The sequence below is a fragment of the Natator depressus genome, chromosome 1 (assembly GCF_965152275.1).
Source record: "Natator depressus isolate rNatDep1 chromosome 1, rNatDep2.hap1, whole genome shotgun sequence".
NCBI lineage: Eukaryota > Metazoa > Chordata > Testudines > Cheloniidae > Natator > Natator depressus.
In genome coordinates, this window is record NC_134234.1 from 326,638,512 (window position 1) to 326,656,657 (window position 18,146).

At 43.0% G+C, this 18,146-nt stretch overlaps 1 protein-coding gene and 1 long non-coding RNA gene across 3 annotated transcripts in view; one reads left to right on the forward strand and one right to left on the reverse strand.

Annotated features, from left to right (window-relative positions):
* The window catches only part of SEMA3C (semaphorin 3C), a 165,746-nt gene that overhangs the window by 84,938 nt on the left and 62,662 nt on the right, over positions 1-18,146 (reverse strand). The window lies entirely within an intron of this gene.
* On the forward strand, positions 4,717-17,662 carry LOC141987372 (uncharacterized). The gene is made up of 3 exons (XR_012639512.1): positions 4,717-4,968; positions 7,289-7,378; positions 16,994-17,662. It is a non-coding gene; the product is annotated as an uncharacterized LOC141987372 (long non-coding RNA).

Consider the following 18,146-nt stretch of genomic DNA (forward strand, 5'->3'; position numbering starts at 1 on the left):
AGACAAAAGAGGCCTTGTTTGTACACACAAAAGTCAAAGAGAGTTGAAAAACCAAATTGATTGGATTACTGGAATTCCTTCCATGTGAAGATGAATCAGAAGCTACAGCTAATGTTGAATGATGCTGTCCTCCCACTTAGTGGTGTCAACCATATATGACAGATAAGATCGGTACTCCATGGCCATTATCTTGCACCCTGATGTCAGTGGATTTCAAAATGGATCAGGCCACAAAGGCTGAACTTCCTTTTTTTTCAATTTGGGATGCCACTCGTGCTGTTATGTTTGAAATATAAAAGCCCTCTGAGGCCTGGGTTTCATCTCTCCGTGTACTGCTGTGATAGCTGATATCAGCGGGGGTGCTCTTGCTAACAGTCTCTAAATTTCAACATCTGGCGCAGGAGTGGGGTGGTGAGTGTGAAGATGGGACATTTCCAACAGAGGGCCCTCATTGCTGAAATTCTCTTCCCTTGTTAGTCTGTCACTGAGTGTGTGCTAACCTTTAAGGCACAGTGTGAGTATTTACTCAGTGGTATGTGACTGTGGTGAAGATCCAGAGCTGTTTGGCCTAGAGGTCTACTTATTTTGAGGCCTATGTTATTAATGTTTGTAAAGTGCTTTGACAACAGAGTGGTTCAATGTGGAGGCTGGAGTGCAACAGAGCTGCATTTTATCTCCACTGTTGTTTGGCATTGCCATTCAGTGGATAATAAAGAAGTATATTAGCAACACAAAGACCAGTATTGCAGGGTAGATGGCAAATGCCTAGAAGAGTTAGACTTCGTTGATGATACTGTGCTACAGAGCAACATCCCTGAAAAGTTGCAAACAAAGGCAGACAACTTGACAAAAATAGCACGCCAAGAGCAGCTCAAAATTAGTTATGATAATACAATCATCCTTGAAACCCAGACATGAAGCAGTAACATCACATTAGAAGGAAACAATATTAAGAAAGTAGATCAGTAAATCTACCTGGACAACACTATATCAGTCAATGGAGACCTAATGAAGGAAATTACATCAAGGATAGGAAAGGCATTTACAGCATTTAGTAAACTAAAAAAAAACAAAAAAAAAAACACGTGGAAGTCAAAGACATATAGCACCAGAACAAAACTGAGCATTTTCATTTCAAATGCTACCAAATGTCTGTGAGAGCTGGAGATCTACTAAAAAATCAGACAGAAAACTAGACACCTTTGAAAACAGGTGCCTACGAAAGATTCTGGGCATTGGTTGGAAAGACGAATGTTATCACCAACTAAGAGATCCGAGAAATCACCAACCAGCAGTTTCTACCAGAATTAGAAGAAAATGCTGGACATATTTGGGGCATGTACTCCGGATGAAGACTCCCACATGACATTGTCAAGTGGAAACCAACTCAAGTGAAGAAACAAGGGCACCCAAGAGAAATCTTAAGAACAATCCTTTGCGGGGAGAACAGAATAATCGATCTCAACAGCATAGAGCAAATGGAAGCAGCAGCAAAAGACAGAGCGGCATGGAAGAGACTGGTTTACACCTTGTGCACCAACATTGGTGGAGGAAGGATTTTTTATAAAATATGAGCCTTGAGATCCTCCCATTGGAAGTCACAATAGAAGAACAAAATATTACGCCAGATGAAGGAGGCAACACAACACTGTCTTCAAAATCCAGCAATTGCTTAATGCTGCCAAGGCCATCACACAGTACAGCCTGCCTCCACTAGAACTGGCAAAAGATAATATTCATCCAAGAACATTCAGTTTCACTTTCCATTCCATACCCACCCTGCAACTCTACCTAGCAAGGGAAGGAAATCCCTTCCCAGTATTATTATTACTGCTATACAATACAGTGGAAACAAGTCAGCATGAAATCATCCTCTTGTTTTCCTCTACCATTAACAGAAAGTTGCTTTATTACACTTTTAAGTAGTGGCATTGCATGGAAGTAAAGCTGATCACAATTTTTTTATCAAAGTATTTTTTTCCAATGGAAAATGGCCCTTTTCATGGGAGAGAAATGTGGAAAAAATGAAGAACCAAATTTTTGTCTGTTTCCATTTGAACTTTTTCATGGAAAATATACAGTATTTTCCAACTAGTTCTCCATGAAAAGTAAGCTGCATTTGTACTTTACCTGTAATCAACTGTCATTTGTTATTATTTATGTGTTTACTGACAGGAGGATTACTAAAAGGCTGTGGGCAAAGTAAAGACCAAGAATAGATACAATTTACTGGAATTTGTTTATTGTTCTTGCTGAATAAAGGAGTTTTGAAATATTGCTGCCACTGTACTTGTTTACCTCTTCATTTAAGTCCCCCAGCTTACATTATTTTCTTTTACTGATAGGCTATCCCTAATTCTCTCTGTTGCTTCCTGCTGTTGACCACAAAGAGCTTGAACCAGAACCTTGCTGGTCTGAAAGTCGAAAAAAGTCAGAGCTTTATTAAAAATCTGTCATTCCCAAAGGCAGTGACCACTTAATGGAACAGATACACATGTGTCCTGCCTACAACCCATTTTAGCCTATTCATTAGGGATATAACCTATTACAGCACTGTACCACAAATACTTGCTGCCCATTTCTGCAATGTGCTGGAGATGGCTCTTAGTATCATAGAATATCAGGGTTAGAAAGGACCTCAGGAGGTCACCTCGTCTAACCCGCTGCTCAAAGCAGGACCAATCCCCAATTTTTGCCCCAGATCCCTAAATTGCCCCCTCAAGGATTGAACTCACAACCCTGGGGTTAGCAGGCCAATGCTCAAACCACTGAGCTATCCCTCCCCCTGCCCACTTATTAAAATTCACCAAGGATATGGAAGAGAAGATTGGGGTTATTTGAAGTTCAGCTCCACACATCTGGATGCTTCTGCTAACCTATCCCTGCCAGAGATGACTTACCGATCCTCTGTGCTCATAAAACACTTCTGAGAAGATACTCTTTAGCCTTTGGAATACACCAAGGTTAAGCTATTTCTAAAAGAAATTGTCTTGGGATGAATACCCTTAGAATCTGTACAGCCACTTTTTCAACCTACCATCCCTATTTGAAACTGACTGAGGGTGTTAAACATTATTAATGTTCAGAATTGTATTAATTGTATGATGGAAGCACCCATAAGGAGCTAGGCACTGTCCACGCACATAGGAAAGCATGCTCCCTGCCCCAAACAGCTTACAATCAAAGAACATGTTACTATAATATCACTATACTTCATACAATTTTCCATCCACCCATACACGTATGCCTCCATCCTTCCTTCCTGGTTTTTTATACAATGGCAATTAACATAGTATCTAAATTCCCGAGAACAAAGGATAAAATGTCCTAAAGGCCTCCCTCATGGTCAGTGTTTGTGTTTAAAAGGGAATGTTTAAAAGAGGGTGGTGAAACACTGGAATGCGTTACCTAGGGAGGTGGTGGAATCTCCTTCCTTAGATATTTTTAAGGTCAGGCTTGACAAAGCCCTGGCTGGGATGATTTAGTTGGGGATCGGTCCTGCTTTGAGCAGGGGGTTGGACTAGATGACCTCCTGAGGTCCCTTCCAACCCAGATAGTCTATGATTCTATTAATACAGATACACACATACTCTAGTCCCTCCCCACACCTTTCCTTCCATCCCCCTTGCCCCCCAGTACCCTAGAGTTAATGCAAGGTAAGGGGGAACATTTCTGAGGGACAGGGCCAGCTCTTGGGGCGGCAAAAAATTTGTCACCCCAAGCTCCAAGAGCGCAACTGCCCAAGCAAAAAAAAAAAAAAAAAGCCACCCCTGGAATTGTGCCACCCCAAGCACGTGCTTGCTTTGCTGGTGCCCAGAGCCGGTCCTGCTGAGGGAGACCCCCCTCAGAATATTGACAGCCCATCATTTTTCCTTTTTGCATTTCATATGGCAGCCATTCTCACCATGTCTCACTGTAGCCCTGAGAGGTTAATAAGTGTATTTTCCATTGAATACTATAACACTGTTCACAGAGTCCAGACTGTGTGCCTGAATTGGAACCGAAAATAGTTAAATGCTCCAAAATATTCAAAACAGCGTAAGTGACAAAAACATAGTAGTTTTTAGGCATGCACTATTGAGGTTACGGTTTTTAGACTTAGAAAGTTTTCCTGTGTTCTTTTACTTCCTCCCTACATTCCCCCACACAGTCACTTTGGTGCAGAATTACACTGCCAGGGCTAATAAAAACACATTGACAAAGCACATCTCAAGTGCTGAGATATTTCATTATGTTCTCAGTAAAAAAACAAGAACCATCTCCATTGTGATCAGAGAGAAGAACCCCTTTCACTATACTTCTTTCTTTCTCAAGGAGCAAATTCTCTGAAGAGTCAGCCAATTTCCATATATCTAGGATTGGTATTACTGCTCATGCTGCAGTTTAATCCCTGACTTTATTGATGTTACTACTTTCAGCTGCGTTTCTAGCCTCTTGGCACAGGAGCTGGGTCACTACCCACAAATCTCCTTAAAACACAATGGTCTCTCCCACAGCAGTCTTTTCTCGCCACTGTACTATAGTAACAAAATAGAAAACGTATGTTTTCACAGTCACTATTCCATTACAATATTTTTTAATCAATTTAGAATTAGCTGAGAGTGGGTCAGGATCTGAGGTCCTTTTTTTTTTTTTTTAATTCATTCTTCAGCGAAGTAATGAGAGTTTTGATTGAGCAAGGACTGAGGAAAATACATCTCAGGGTCTGTGTGGGGTGGGGAAGGGTTAGTGCCTTATGGATCAGCTGAAAGAAAGTATTCCATGTTCAGGGGGAAGATGCAGAGATGTTTGCGAGAGAAGTGAACAAATGGGCCTTAGAAGCTGGCGGTGGAGTAGGTGAGGCACAACCATATCAAGTGATAACAGTGATTAAGTAGCATGGAAGCAAGGGAAGGTGAGGACAAAAAGTTTGAATCTGATGCAGAGGAAAATGGGAACACATAGAAGGATTCAAAGAGGGGTGACATGGTAAGTGCAATAGCTGGGAAAGATGATCTTAGTTGCTGCATGTTATATGGAAGGAAAGGGGAGGGGTATGTGGGTGTCTAGGAGACCAAAGACTAGGTGATATAGAAGGCCAATACTAAAAATATCTCCCCCTTAAGGCCAAGTTCAGGCCCATGGTCCTGTTTTGACTACAGTAACCTGAAATGCTGGTACCAGAAACTGGATATGAGTCAGCAGTGTGCCCTTGTTGCCAAGAAGGCTAACAGCATATTGGGCTGTATTAGGAGGGGCACTGCCAGCAGATCGAGGGAAGTGATTATTCCCCTTTATTCGGCACTGGTGAGACCACATCTGGAGTACTGTGTCCAGTTTTGGTCCCCCCACTACAGAAAGGATGTGCACAAATTGGAGAGAGTCCAGCGGAGGGCAATGAAAATGATTAGGGAGCTGGGGCACATGACTTATGAGGAGAGACTGAGGGAACTGGGCTTATTTATGTAAGCGGGGGAATAGTCCCGCTATTGTGGGGAACTTTCCTTGCTTCTGCACTATCCCGGTGAAGTAGGCTAGCGAAAGGATCTGAGTCCTCGCTCCCACTTCCTTTACCCAATGGCCTCCCTGCCCTTGAGGACTCCCCTTCCACTCTCCTGTCTGGCAGAGTCCTCATTGGGACTCTGGGCCCAGAATTCCTGGGGGGGGCTCGACCCCCAACCCTGCTGTGGTCACCTAGGACAGGGGCTAGGGTGTCCCAACTCCAGGGTAGTCTCTCTCCACTGGGCACTTCTCTGACCCACTGACCATTACATACAAGTTAAAGCAAATGCAAGTTATTTAATCAACAATTAATTTTAAAAAGAATAAGGAAAAATGGGAAAGGTTAAAGGAAACACATCACCCCGCTCTGTGGCAGGGAACATCACAAGTAGTGTCTCTGGAACGTCAGGGCAGTTCACAGTCTGTTCTTTGTAAGTCCCAGGCCTTCTTCTCAGGTCCTGGCTTTGCTGCAGGGATGCAGTGGGTTGGACACTTGCTTTGGTGATGGCCACACACTCTCAGGCTCTAAGTGGTAGGACCATTCTTCCTAGTCTCGTCCCCGCCCTGTCGGGGTTACGATCCAAGCCTGGCCTGCAGAGCCTCTTGGCTGAGGTGTCTCCCTGTGCTGGGCCCGCTGCCCAGGCTCCCCCTCGCTCTCCCCAGCTGCTCACTGCACCCAGCTCTGGACTGCTCCAGCCCCAGCTCCAGCACCACTCTGTCTCTGCACTGCTGCTGCTCTGCCTCCAGCTCCCTGGGCTGCTTCTTTGGCCCCTCTGGCTCTGGTTGCTGCAGCTCTGCTCCCAGGACAGGTCTGCTCTGCAGGCTGCTTCTGTGACTCTGCTCCCAGCACTGACCTGCTTCCTGGGCTGCTTTTCTGGCCCCTTTGGATCTGGTTGCTGCAGCTCTGCTCCCAGGTCAGGGTCTGCTCTCTCTGGGCTGCTCTTCTGGCCCCTCTGGATCTGGCACAGCTGTGTTCCCCAGCTTAGCTTGGGCCCCTGCTTTCTCCTTAGCTCAGCCCCACTCTGTCTGACCCAGACAAATCCAGCTCACATGGAGGACGGGACCTCCCTGGCCTCCTGACTCCCTGACTAGCCTGCTTGCCCTGTCATTCAGGCTGACCTGGAGCATTGGCCTCTCCCCATTGTTCCTGGGGGCTGTCAGTCTCAGGGTCCTGATTCCCCATCGACCCTTCCCCCTTTTTAGTACTGGGATCTAGCAACTAAAACACCCCCACTGGATGTTAGTAAGGGGGCAACAGTCCCCTTACATTTAGTCTGCAGAATAGAAGAGTGAGGGGAGATTTGATAGCAGCCTTCAACTATCTAAAGGGGAGTTCCAAAGAGGATGGAGCTAGGTTGTTCTCAGTGGTGGCAGATGACAGAACAAGGAGCAATGGTCTCAAGTTGCAGTGGGGGAGGTCTAGGTAGGATGTTAGGAAAAACTATTTCACTAGGAAGGTGGTGAAGCACTGGAATGGGCTACCTAGGGAGGTGGTGGAATCTCCATTCTTAGAGGATTTTAAGGCGTAGCTTGAAAAGGCCTGGCTGGGATGATTTAATTGGTGTTGGTCCTGCTTTGAGCAGGGGGTTGGACTAGATGACCTCCTGAGGTCTCTTCCAACCCTAATCTTCTATGTTTCTACCACAAGTAAAGGTCTCTGTTCTGGCAGGTGAGCAGCACTGAGGCTGGAATTACATAGATCCCTGGATTGGTCTTCTCATATGGTTTCATGTATGCCACTAGTATTGGTATAGGCCAGTATGTCACATCTGTGTTCATGTAACAATTATTCTTTTCCATATTTCAGGTTAAGGGAGTTACCTATCTCTAACTTGTTCATACCGGAGAGAAAGAGGAACAAGTAAACGATAGTATATCTCAGTGACCAAAACTGTAGGTAAGTAACTGTCACTTTTCCCCAAGCCATTAATGAGCCAGAGCCCTATCATGACGTTTTGAGGTGTTATGCTGTTGGAGATACCATCTTTGAGAAAAGAAGTAGTCACTGCTGATTCCATGGCACTTTTCACAATTGTACCTATACAAATCTTGGTAATTTCAACGATTCAGAATATTCTTCACTCCCTGCCCTATTCTGTACTGTTTCTCTGTACTACTAAATTATCCCCTGTGGATCTAATTTGGGTAGTTTGGTTCAATTTGAGTCAGCCTCCAAAGGAAGGCTACTCAGCTTTTGCCACTGGAAAGAAGCAAGCTGATGTGTGTAGGTGGGTGTGGGAGATACTTCCGGAAGCTAAGGAAAGTTTGGTTTGGGAGATGAGCAAAGCTCAGGCCTCTTCTTATTTTGTTTTCCTGTTTTTCTCTAAAATGTATTTTTGTGGTATACAAAAATGCATCCACGCCCAGAAGAAGGATGGTGATGTGGTTGCATCTGCGTAAGGTTTTCTGCTAATCAGCTTGCATATGTTAGATAAATCATTTTAAAAATTCATGGGATTTTGTAGCTTGCTGCATCAATGGCAAGAGCCAAAATAAATAAATGTTTCTGTCATTACACCTACTGGTGAATTTCAAGGGAAGTTAGAAGTAACTTTGAATCATTAAGTGCCTCCTTAACATGCATTACTTGTGTCACTGACAAGGCTAGAACTTTTGGAAAACCTTCCTTAGCAGATTAATTAAGGTTTGTTATGTTGTTTGTTTTAACTGCACAAACAAAAAGCCTTCCAAAATGTACATATGTATGTAAGTATTTACTCCTTCCTTATTTATTTTTTCTACTTATTTAATAATGGATTTGGAGGTTGTGAGTGGATCCATTACCAGCAGCCCTTTATTTGATGTGGGTGTCTCCTTAGTGAGTCAGCCCTTTGGTGTCCCCCCACCCCCCAGCCATCTCTAAAGTTGGTAGGAACAGCTCTTGTTTGAGGACTCATACTTCTGTGAGTAACACGGTTGCTGTTCAAACACACGCTACATAACCATATTTCACTCGGTATGTACCACATAAAGAAGGTTGAATATAGGTGAAGGGAGAATTTAGGAGCATATTCCACAGTTGCATACTACCATCAATCTTCATTTTCAGTCAATCACCAGCTGGTGTTTGGAAGACATTAGAAAGAGAGGCATAGATAGTACACGGGGCATGAACCGGTACATCAGGAACTACATCATTCTAATGGTGCCGTGTCGGTGTTTCCCATTGTGGCACTGGGCATGTCACAAAAACTCTCTGCCTTCATTTCTTCATCTGTAAAATTAAGATAATAGTAACATACCCATCTCTCTGGGAAATTAGGCGGATGTGTTAGGTAGAGTCTGTAAAGCACTTTGAAAGGGAAGGACGTAGGACATTATTTCAAGTGCATTTCACATGCAAAACCAGTTTCTTCTGCTTGACGTCCAGAACTTTCAGACTTAATAAGTTCAGCCAAAACTCTGGTTTGGATTTAAGAGATAACTTTTTTGCTTTTCTGTTTAGATTTCATCTGAACGGGAAGCTATTTAAATAAATAAACCTTCTGCAGTCACTCACACCATGTTTAAACTAGACTTGCCATATTTATTCAGCAGCAGTATCATCCAGCATTTGGGGAGCGGGAGGGAAAGAAGAAGAATTTTTACTTCTTTCTTGTTCACAGATAAATATGAAAATATTTTAGATAAACGCTACATGTTTAGATAATAAACCCTATGAGTTATTTAGTGTCTTGTGATTTCAGCACAATCACTTATAGATAATGATAGCTCCTAACATTAGTGGGCTATTAGACCCTTTGGGTATGCAGAGCACAGACAAAGAGAAGAGGATGATATATTATTGCTTCCAGGTTGAAGAAATAACAGCCAGGGAAAGCTGAAAAGTGTGCTAAATGAAAGTAACATATGGCTATTTGATAGCTGTGGTGTTGAAACAGCGGGTTCAAGGCAGTGATGTCTCTCCCAGGGTTCCAGATCCAGAAATGATGACCACGGTTGTTTAGATTCTTCCCTGATAGGATAGACTGTGACTGGCAGATCGCAGGTGGGCAAGGTGAGTAGGGTGCAAAGAGCCAGTCACAACTGTGGTCTCTGTGCCCTCCCATCTTGGTGGAGAAAAAGTGGGGCCATATCCCTATCCCTTCCACATTGACAAGAATTGCTGGCCAGATACAAGAAAGCAAACACAGATGGATAGTGTACAAGGCATCCTCCCGCTGCATGTATCAACTGATCTTAGATTACACAACCTGGCCCTTAATCTACAGTGTATGATTTTGGCATTGTTATGAAGAGCAGTATGGGATCTGATCCTGCTCTCAGTGAAGTCAGAGAGGTGCCTAGGAATCTGAGTGGCCTTCCCAATTGGCTGCTTAGCAACATATGATGAAACGGGAGTGGGTGGGTGTCGCCACAAAGGCCCCTTGGAAAAGGGTCCCCTGTTCTTTGCAAACAACTCTTGTCTTAGACCTGACACACTCACTACATCAAATATATTGCTTTCATGGTATTTACCTAAGAAGGGCAGCTTGTGAGGTCTCTACTGAAAACTTATCACTTATCAATATTCATAATCATTGTGAGATGTGTGTATTGGTAATATTTAAGGAATAATATAACTATATTGAAAATTATGCCCTTACGGTCTTGGAGTAAAAGTTAGTCACCAGAGAATTATATGTCATGCCTCCCTGGCCAGCCGATTATGCAATGTATTGTTCAATTGCCTCATCCCAGAACAGTCAATGGCTAATCAAAGACCACTGTAAAACAGTCAAAACAACTGGGGAGGGGGGGAGGAACATTACAACAGACAGGGGATCACCCTGTCTGCCAACAGAGACAAAAGACAGATTCAGTATATGAGAGGGCAGAGAAAGACCCTCCGCTTCCATTCACTGAGGATACATCTTGTTGAGTGGGGATATTTTTCATGTCTGGTTGGATCCTGGTTCCTGTGAAGCCAGCCAGCCCTGCAACATCCTGGACTTTGCGGGGGTGCGGGGGGGCAGGATGGGACCTAATTGATTGGGTAGGAAAAGTAACTGTTAATAACCGTTGGCCCTAGTTCACACTTTCTGATATTGTTTTGTATTGTAATCCTTTGTTTCCATCACTCTCTCTTATTTATAGTGGAATCTTTATTCTTTTTTTTAAAAATAAGCCTTCTTTTGTTTCATTACAAGTGTTGTGTGTTATACAGGAGCTGTGGTTTAAGGTAAAACTGGTAAACTCAGATACACTGCTCCTTGGGGGGCTGAGGGTCTGGGATTTCTGAGTAGCCAGTGCCAGGGGCTGGATACCACAGGGGGATGCTTTAAGGGGACTTGGGTATTGGGGTGCACCTCTTGTTAACCTGCAAGGCAAAGTCAGGGCTGGCATAGCATGGAGGATAGTGCTTGTGTGGCTGAAAGGCTGGTGGTGCTAAGGAGCTAACACCAGTTACCACAAGCAAGACTCCCTCATCCTAGAAGCAGGGGGTAACAAGGTGACTTACAGTCCCAGGTATCCCAAGAGTTGTCACAATATGGCTTAATGGTTAGAGAAAGACATTAGGACTCAGGACTTGAGTTGTATTCCTGGTTCTATTAATAGCTTGCTGTGCAGCACAGGACACAGTTCAACCTCCGTGCCTCAGTTTCTCCATGTGAAAAATCAGTATAACAATAATTAGGCCTCGATTTGAGAAAACCTGTATAAATTCTCACTTTTTTGAGGGGGGGGGAAGGGAAGGGTGTCAGGATATTTGAGGAAAGAGGAAGAAGCAAACCAAAGCAAAAATAAGCTTTCATATATATGTTCGGACAATAAAGACTAGCCGTGAAACAGTGCCCAAACTTGGGATCCTATGGAAGTTTTGCCATTGACTTCAGTGGGAACAGGCAGGGTTATTCCCATAGTATTTTTCTATGCCTGAATAATGCCTAGAAATATAACAAAAGCTAGAATCAAATCACCAGAAAACCATGAGAATCATTTATTTCTGTCTCCCCACATACTGGTCAAATTGATATATCTGAACTAGCATGGAGGTTACAAAACAGAATTCAGTAATTATCACCAATTTGTAAACTGAGACACGACTCAAAATACTGCATACACAATGTGTTTAAGTTACCTTTGGGTATTTCAGAGGATGGGTGTATGATAGTGAAAAATAATTTTCAAATAGTTAAATAAATATTTTTTAAAAACTTTACTGATTCAGTTTGGGTCTGGAAATTGGCAAGGGCTCTTCTGTGTATAAATTTATATTACAGTAGCACCCAAAGGCCCAAAGCAGGATCAAGGTCCCATTGTGCAGGGAGCTGTACAAACACATACTCTCATAGAATTTATAATCCAAAAAGGCAGGTCACATAGGCTGGGGGGAATTGAATACATGCAAATTGAATATATTTCATATATTGCAATACTTTTTTTCTGATTAGCGAGAGAGGGGTATATAACACCTAATCTACTTCAGTGCCTCAAGCCTTTGTAAACTGGCTGGTTTCTTTTCGGCACTGCGACAGAGGAGCAATGCAAACCAGGGTCCTGATCCTGCAAACCAATATTTATGAGAGTAACCACATTGTTTTCAGATGGACTAATCATGCGAGTAAGGCTACACTGCTGATTCTTAGTGCGTATGCAGATATGGTTCACTAAAATCATGGTGCTGATTATGTAAATGATACTGCCTTGCTACTGGGCAGACATTTTTCTGTTCTCTTTTCCAATCAACACAAAGGGCCAGACACACACTTACCTGGTACAAACTGATATAGCTCCATTGACGTCAACGGAGCTATATCAATTCACACTAGAGGAGAATCTGGCTCAAAGTGTGAAATTTGGTAGCTTCCACCCCTTCCACCAATGTTTCTCCTCTAAAATCATTGTGTACATTTGCTGAAAGCAGATTTCCGTGCTCAAAAATAACTAACATTCTGCAAAATCAAAGTAATTTGACACCAGGAATTGACACCAGGAATTTGTTTAATTGTTCAAAGCTATTTATATAACTCCGATATGGTTCTAATTTAAATAAGCCCTATCAATTACACTTAATTAACAGTGGTAGCATACATGTGTATAACAACTGAATGTACAGTATAATATGTTTGGCTTTCCGTTCTGCTGTGATGATACTGTTGCTCAGGAGACATTAGCACTTGGCTAGATTTGACTGAACAAAGGAAACTATGTCAATAGCCTTGGGGAAAACATCCTAATCAGAAACAAGTTCATATTTAGACAAGATTGCCTATACTGGACACTGAAGCAATAAAAAAAGCATAAAATAGCTGCTGATGTCAGTTATAGAACACGAGTATTGCCATTCTGGAACAGACAAATGGTCTAACTATCCCCAGAACCTTGTCTCTAATGCTTCAGAGGAAGATATACATCACTTATTAGGCATATAATTGTGTATTCCACAATCTTATACTACTGGGAAGGAGGATTTATTTCTGATTCTATCTGATGACTATGGATTGAAGGTTCTGGTAACCTTTCCTCCTATCTGTGTAAAATCAGAGGCTATTCTTGTGGGTCTAATGGATTGGAGGACAGGAAAGGGAGTCAGGAGACCTGGGATTTATTCCCAGCTCTGCCCTTGACCTCCTGTATGACCCTGGGCAAGTCACTTCACCTCTTTGTGTCTCTGTTCCCCTCCTGCCCTTGGTCTGTCTTGTCTATTTAGATCATAAACTCTTCAGGGCAGGGATTGTCTCTTACTATGTGGTTGTAGAGAATCCAGCACAATCACAGTCTAGGCTCTACGTAGACACAAATAATAATGAGGATGAGTGATAAAAATGCCTAATCCATTTATTTATTTATTTTGTTAAATCTAACAGCTGCTGTGTTTGCCTGTGGATTTTAGCTTCCCAATTCACCCCTTCCAGCGACTTTAATAACCCCCCCTCTTTCAGCTTGCCATTTAGGCTTATGGTACTGCCTCTTGGTCTGCACTACCCTGTGCAGAGGTCAAAGATAATTATATTATGGCTGCTGTTAATTAGTGGCTCAACCACACTGACTTCTTCAAACAACTCCTGTCTGACACGCAGAACTATGAACAATACAATCATCCTCCATCATGGAAATAAAACATGACATAGGGCCAGGGACCATGGGAAAGTGATGTGCAGTGATGGCCCCTGAGTAGTACATAACTAAGTCAGTGCTGTGAAAGCTCAGAAACCCATTGTGAGGGCTCATTAACCACAGGCACAATGTCAGAGCTGCCATTGAACGACCGTAGTTATGTCACCAAAGGAGGAAGTCAGAATGCATGTCTTCAGAGACCAGAAATCCAAAGCCCTTCCCACTCTGAGACCAACAGCCTGCACAGATACTAGCAAGATGCTGGGCTGAGCAGCCCTGAATGACCAACCCAAGGAACATCGAAGGCTGTGAAAATGGCTTACACTGGGCTTTCCTCTGTGTTCCTGTTAATGTGTTTCTTAGTAGTGATATCCCAGGAAGAGAAGAACTTTGTACTTACACAGATCACATAGACTGGAAATTCACGTTGTCATATGAATGATAGTTGGCCACCATTCAGAAATGCCAATTCTGTACCGGGCTTGTCCTTTCGGTCAGTAATTCTATTTTTTCCTGTAAATTTTTAAGTGTAGCCGCATTTGTGATTTCTGCCATGACACAATCCATTTTATGAACAGTATCTCTCATGACTTCAATTGATTACACTTCCATGTTCCCTTCGAAAGTTATCATAATTATTATGGGCCTGATCCAACCAAAGGATCTGCCTATGTGGACCCTTACACCTTTCAAAATCTGTCGGACTCCATGAGCTCACAAGATCCCATTATAGGATTCTGGCCATATTTTCCCTTCACATGGACAAGTTAATACACAATAAACTAAACGGGGACATAATGAAATAGCTAAGATTCAAATCTTAAACATGGAAGACAAATGTTGATGTCATTTATGACAAATGTCTATGATTAATAGATTAAGAGGCAGATCCTCAGTAGTGCATCTGCCTCTATGTGGACTAAATAAGGTGCTAACCTAGCAAACCAATTAAGCCTTAAGCTTAACTTTAAGTAAATGGGTAGTCCCATTTAGGATTACTCAGGTGCATAAAGTGAGGCATATCTTTAAGTGCATTCTTAGATCAGGCTTTAATTTAGGATAAAAATGCAAGTGAAGAAAAACATTCTTATGGAAGAAAAACAAAGAAATGGGATGAAGTGGACATTATTGGTTTAGGTGCTGCAAGAGGGAATAGTCTTGCATTGCCTTGCTGCAGGTAAAAGGATGAACTTTAGGAATAGCCAGAATTTGTAAATAAACCCAGGGCTACCACTATTATAAATAAATATCCCTGCAGGGGAAAGAGTCCTCAAGAAATAAGAGGTGAAGAAGAAGCAGCAGCATCACCACCAATCTGGAAGTCAGATTGGCAGTACAAAGGAAGACGGGTTCCTGTGTGGGAGTAGAGGAGGGCTGAGAATACCAGGAGTTCTGCTGCTCTTGCACAGGCTGGCCTGAATGCCTTTGAGGAGCACAGCTATTACACCTTTCTAGAGCCCACATAGGTGCTTGTTGTGCAAATGTGGGGAAGCAAGGTCAGGTGGCAGGACATATCCTGCCACTTCTCCTCAACCCCAGCTAAGTAAGGAGCACATATTATTTTTACAGTAGCCCCAAGACAAACAAACAAAATCAGGGCTCCACATGGTGCTCCATAAACATAACAAAAGTCCCTGACCCCAACTGGTTTTGATCTAAGTAGATAGGGGAGGGAAACCAAGGCACTGAGGGGAAAGTGACTTGCTCAAGGTCACCAAGAAGGACAGTGGCAGAGCTGGGAATGGTACCAGGTCTCCTGAGTCCCAGTGCCACGTCCACTTGATCACAGGTAGCATTTTGGAGCCTCCAAAGGAAGGTGGAGATACCACTCTGGAATGGGCATGCTGGCAGCCTGTATAGGGGACACTGGCTGACTCAGAAAGCACTCCTTGTGGCAGCTTCAGGTGCAAGTTAGCCCTCCTGCATGCACTTGAGGGTGCCAAGGATTGACAGATGTACTGTGTATTTGTTATGGGTAGCAGATTGGCAGCACATGCTTGAGGAGAAAAATGTGGAAGCTCTTACTCTAAACAGTCATGAATGGTTTGTAGCTTTAAATAAAAAAAACCATACCCAGAAATGTGGTGTGAATTTGCTTTTCTTTTTCGGTTCAAATTATCTTGCATGTTATGACCAAGAAAGTCTATGAGTTTCAATCCTCCAGATTGTGCTGTTGAGGGAGGATGGATTTGTGATGAGTCCCCATAAAACCCAATGCACCGCTACAGACTAGGTACCGAATGGCTAGGCAGCAGTTCTGCGGAAAAGGACCTAGGGGTGACAGTGGACGAGAAGCTGGATATGAGTCAACAGTGTGCTCTTGTTGCCAAGAAGGCCAATGGCATTTTGGGATGTATAAGTAGGGGCTTAGCCAGCAGATCGAGGGATGTGATCGTTCCCCTCTATTCGACATTGGTGAGGCCTCATCTGGAGTACTGTGTCCAGTTTTGGGTCCCGCACTACAAGAAGGATGTGGATAAATTGGAGAGAGTCCAGCGAAGGGCAACAAAAATGATTAGGGGTCTGGAACACATGACTTATGAGGAGAGGCTGAGGGAACTGGGATTGTTTAGTCTGCAGAAGAGAAGAATGAGGGGGGATTTAATAGCTGCTTTCAACTACCTGAGAGGTGATTCCAAAGAGGATGGTTCTAGACTATTCTCAGCGGTAGAAGAGGACAGGACAAGGAGTAATGGTCTCAAGTTGCAGTGGGGGAGGTTTAGGTTGGATATTAGGAAAAACTTTTTCACTAGGAGGGTGGTGAAACATTGGAATGCGTTACCTAGGGAGGTGGTAGAATCTCCTTCCTTAGAAGTTTTTAAGGTCAGGCTTGACAAAGCCCTGGCTGGGATGATTTAATTGGGGATTGGTCCTGCTTTGAGCAGGGGGTTGGACTAGATGACCTCCTGAGGTCCCTTCCAACCCTGATATTCTATGATTCTATGAAAACCTGTGGCTCTTAGAGCAAGTGGAAGGTGCATGGCTTTTCTAGTCTTCTACTCTTCTTCCCCAGCTTCTGCAATGCACACTTGTATTGCAGCTTAACAGCACCTATTGTGCATTATAGGTGCTGTCAAGGTGATAATGTTTGAAAAGGAAAGGACACAGTCTGACTCTGAGAGCCCAGAAGGAGTTTGGCGTGGGGGAAAAGCTCCTCTTTTTACTTGTAATCTGAAAAAAATTGACCTGATATCACTAACACACAATAAACATGCAACCCCATCAATGCCATTTTTACAGTCACTTTTCAGAATGCAATCACACTTTAAATATAGTATGTGAAACGACATAGGTTTGCACCATATCACTGAATTATGTACCTGTTTATTTTTGCATCAGAATCTATGTCTGACTAGTGTTAAAGATTTCCGCCTTCCTCGTTTGACACTACTTGCCTGGTTTTTATGCTTAAATTGCACTGCACTGAATGTGTACTAAATAAATTTCTCATTTCTGTTTCTCATTGTCACAGGATTTATGTCACTGCATTGCAATGCATAAACTCACCACCCCCAAAACCAAAACAACAGCGACTAAAAAAAAAGTAAAGAAGAAAAAGAAAGAAGAAAAAAGAAAAAAGAAAAAATTCAGATGTACATTGAAGAAAAATTCTGACCTTTCCTAGAAAAATACATCTTTTAGCCAGGCATGTATATCTTGGCGAGTAAACGTCCCTAATGTACAAAGGAAGGGCTTTGGCTCAGAAAAATGGAAGAATTACTGAAACAGTTGCTGACATTTCTGTTAACAGAGACATGCTTCAAAGAAGATTCAGGGAGGGGAGGGAACAAGACTGAATGAATATTTGCCACCGAGCACACAGTGGCAAACAGTGGTATCTTCTGATCTGTGGTTAACCCTGCTATCTTCTCTTCATTCATTAGATTGAGCTGCAAAAGTTTCATTGCCCTGATAATGTCACCTTCTGTAGGAACACTGCACACGCCAAAAGTTCAGAGAGTGCATTTTCTTTTAATAAGCAAGCAAATACTAAGGACTCAGCTAATGAAGACCAGACACCAGAGCCACGCACTCATTCCTTCACAAGAAAGGCTCAGGAACACTGCCTCCAGTGATGGGATGGGGAAAGATGTACTTACCAGAAGCAGCAGGTTTCAGAGTAGCAGCCGTGTTAGTCTGTATCCGCAAAAAGAAAAGGAGGACTTGTGGCACCTTAGAGACTAACCAATTTATTTGAGCATAAGCTTTCGTGAGCTACAGCTCACTTCATCGGATGCATGCAGGTACACTTGAAGAAAAGTTGCTGAGTTCACTCTCCCCGGTCTAGAGTTCTTAATGCTAGTACGTCCACAGGAGGACTGGGGCCATCACCAAGTGTGCCCACACTAGCTCCTCTGAGGTGTCCAACACTGAGTTTAGGTAATGCGAGCATCTGCACTTCCTGCTTCTTGCTATTGTAGAAATTCCAGGAGGAATGAGGCTTCCTAGCCCTTCCCCTTCAGACACATCCAGTCTTGGGAGCAATTATTTCCCAGTGTTTCTTATATTGTAAGCTGTTCAGTGCAGAGACTATTGATTCCTATGGGTTTGTTCAGTTCCTTGCAAGGGAACATGACTGCAGCCTGTAGGTGCTACCAGAGTGTAAATATTATGATTAGAAGTTT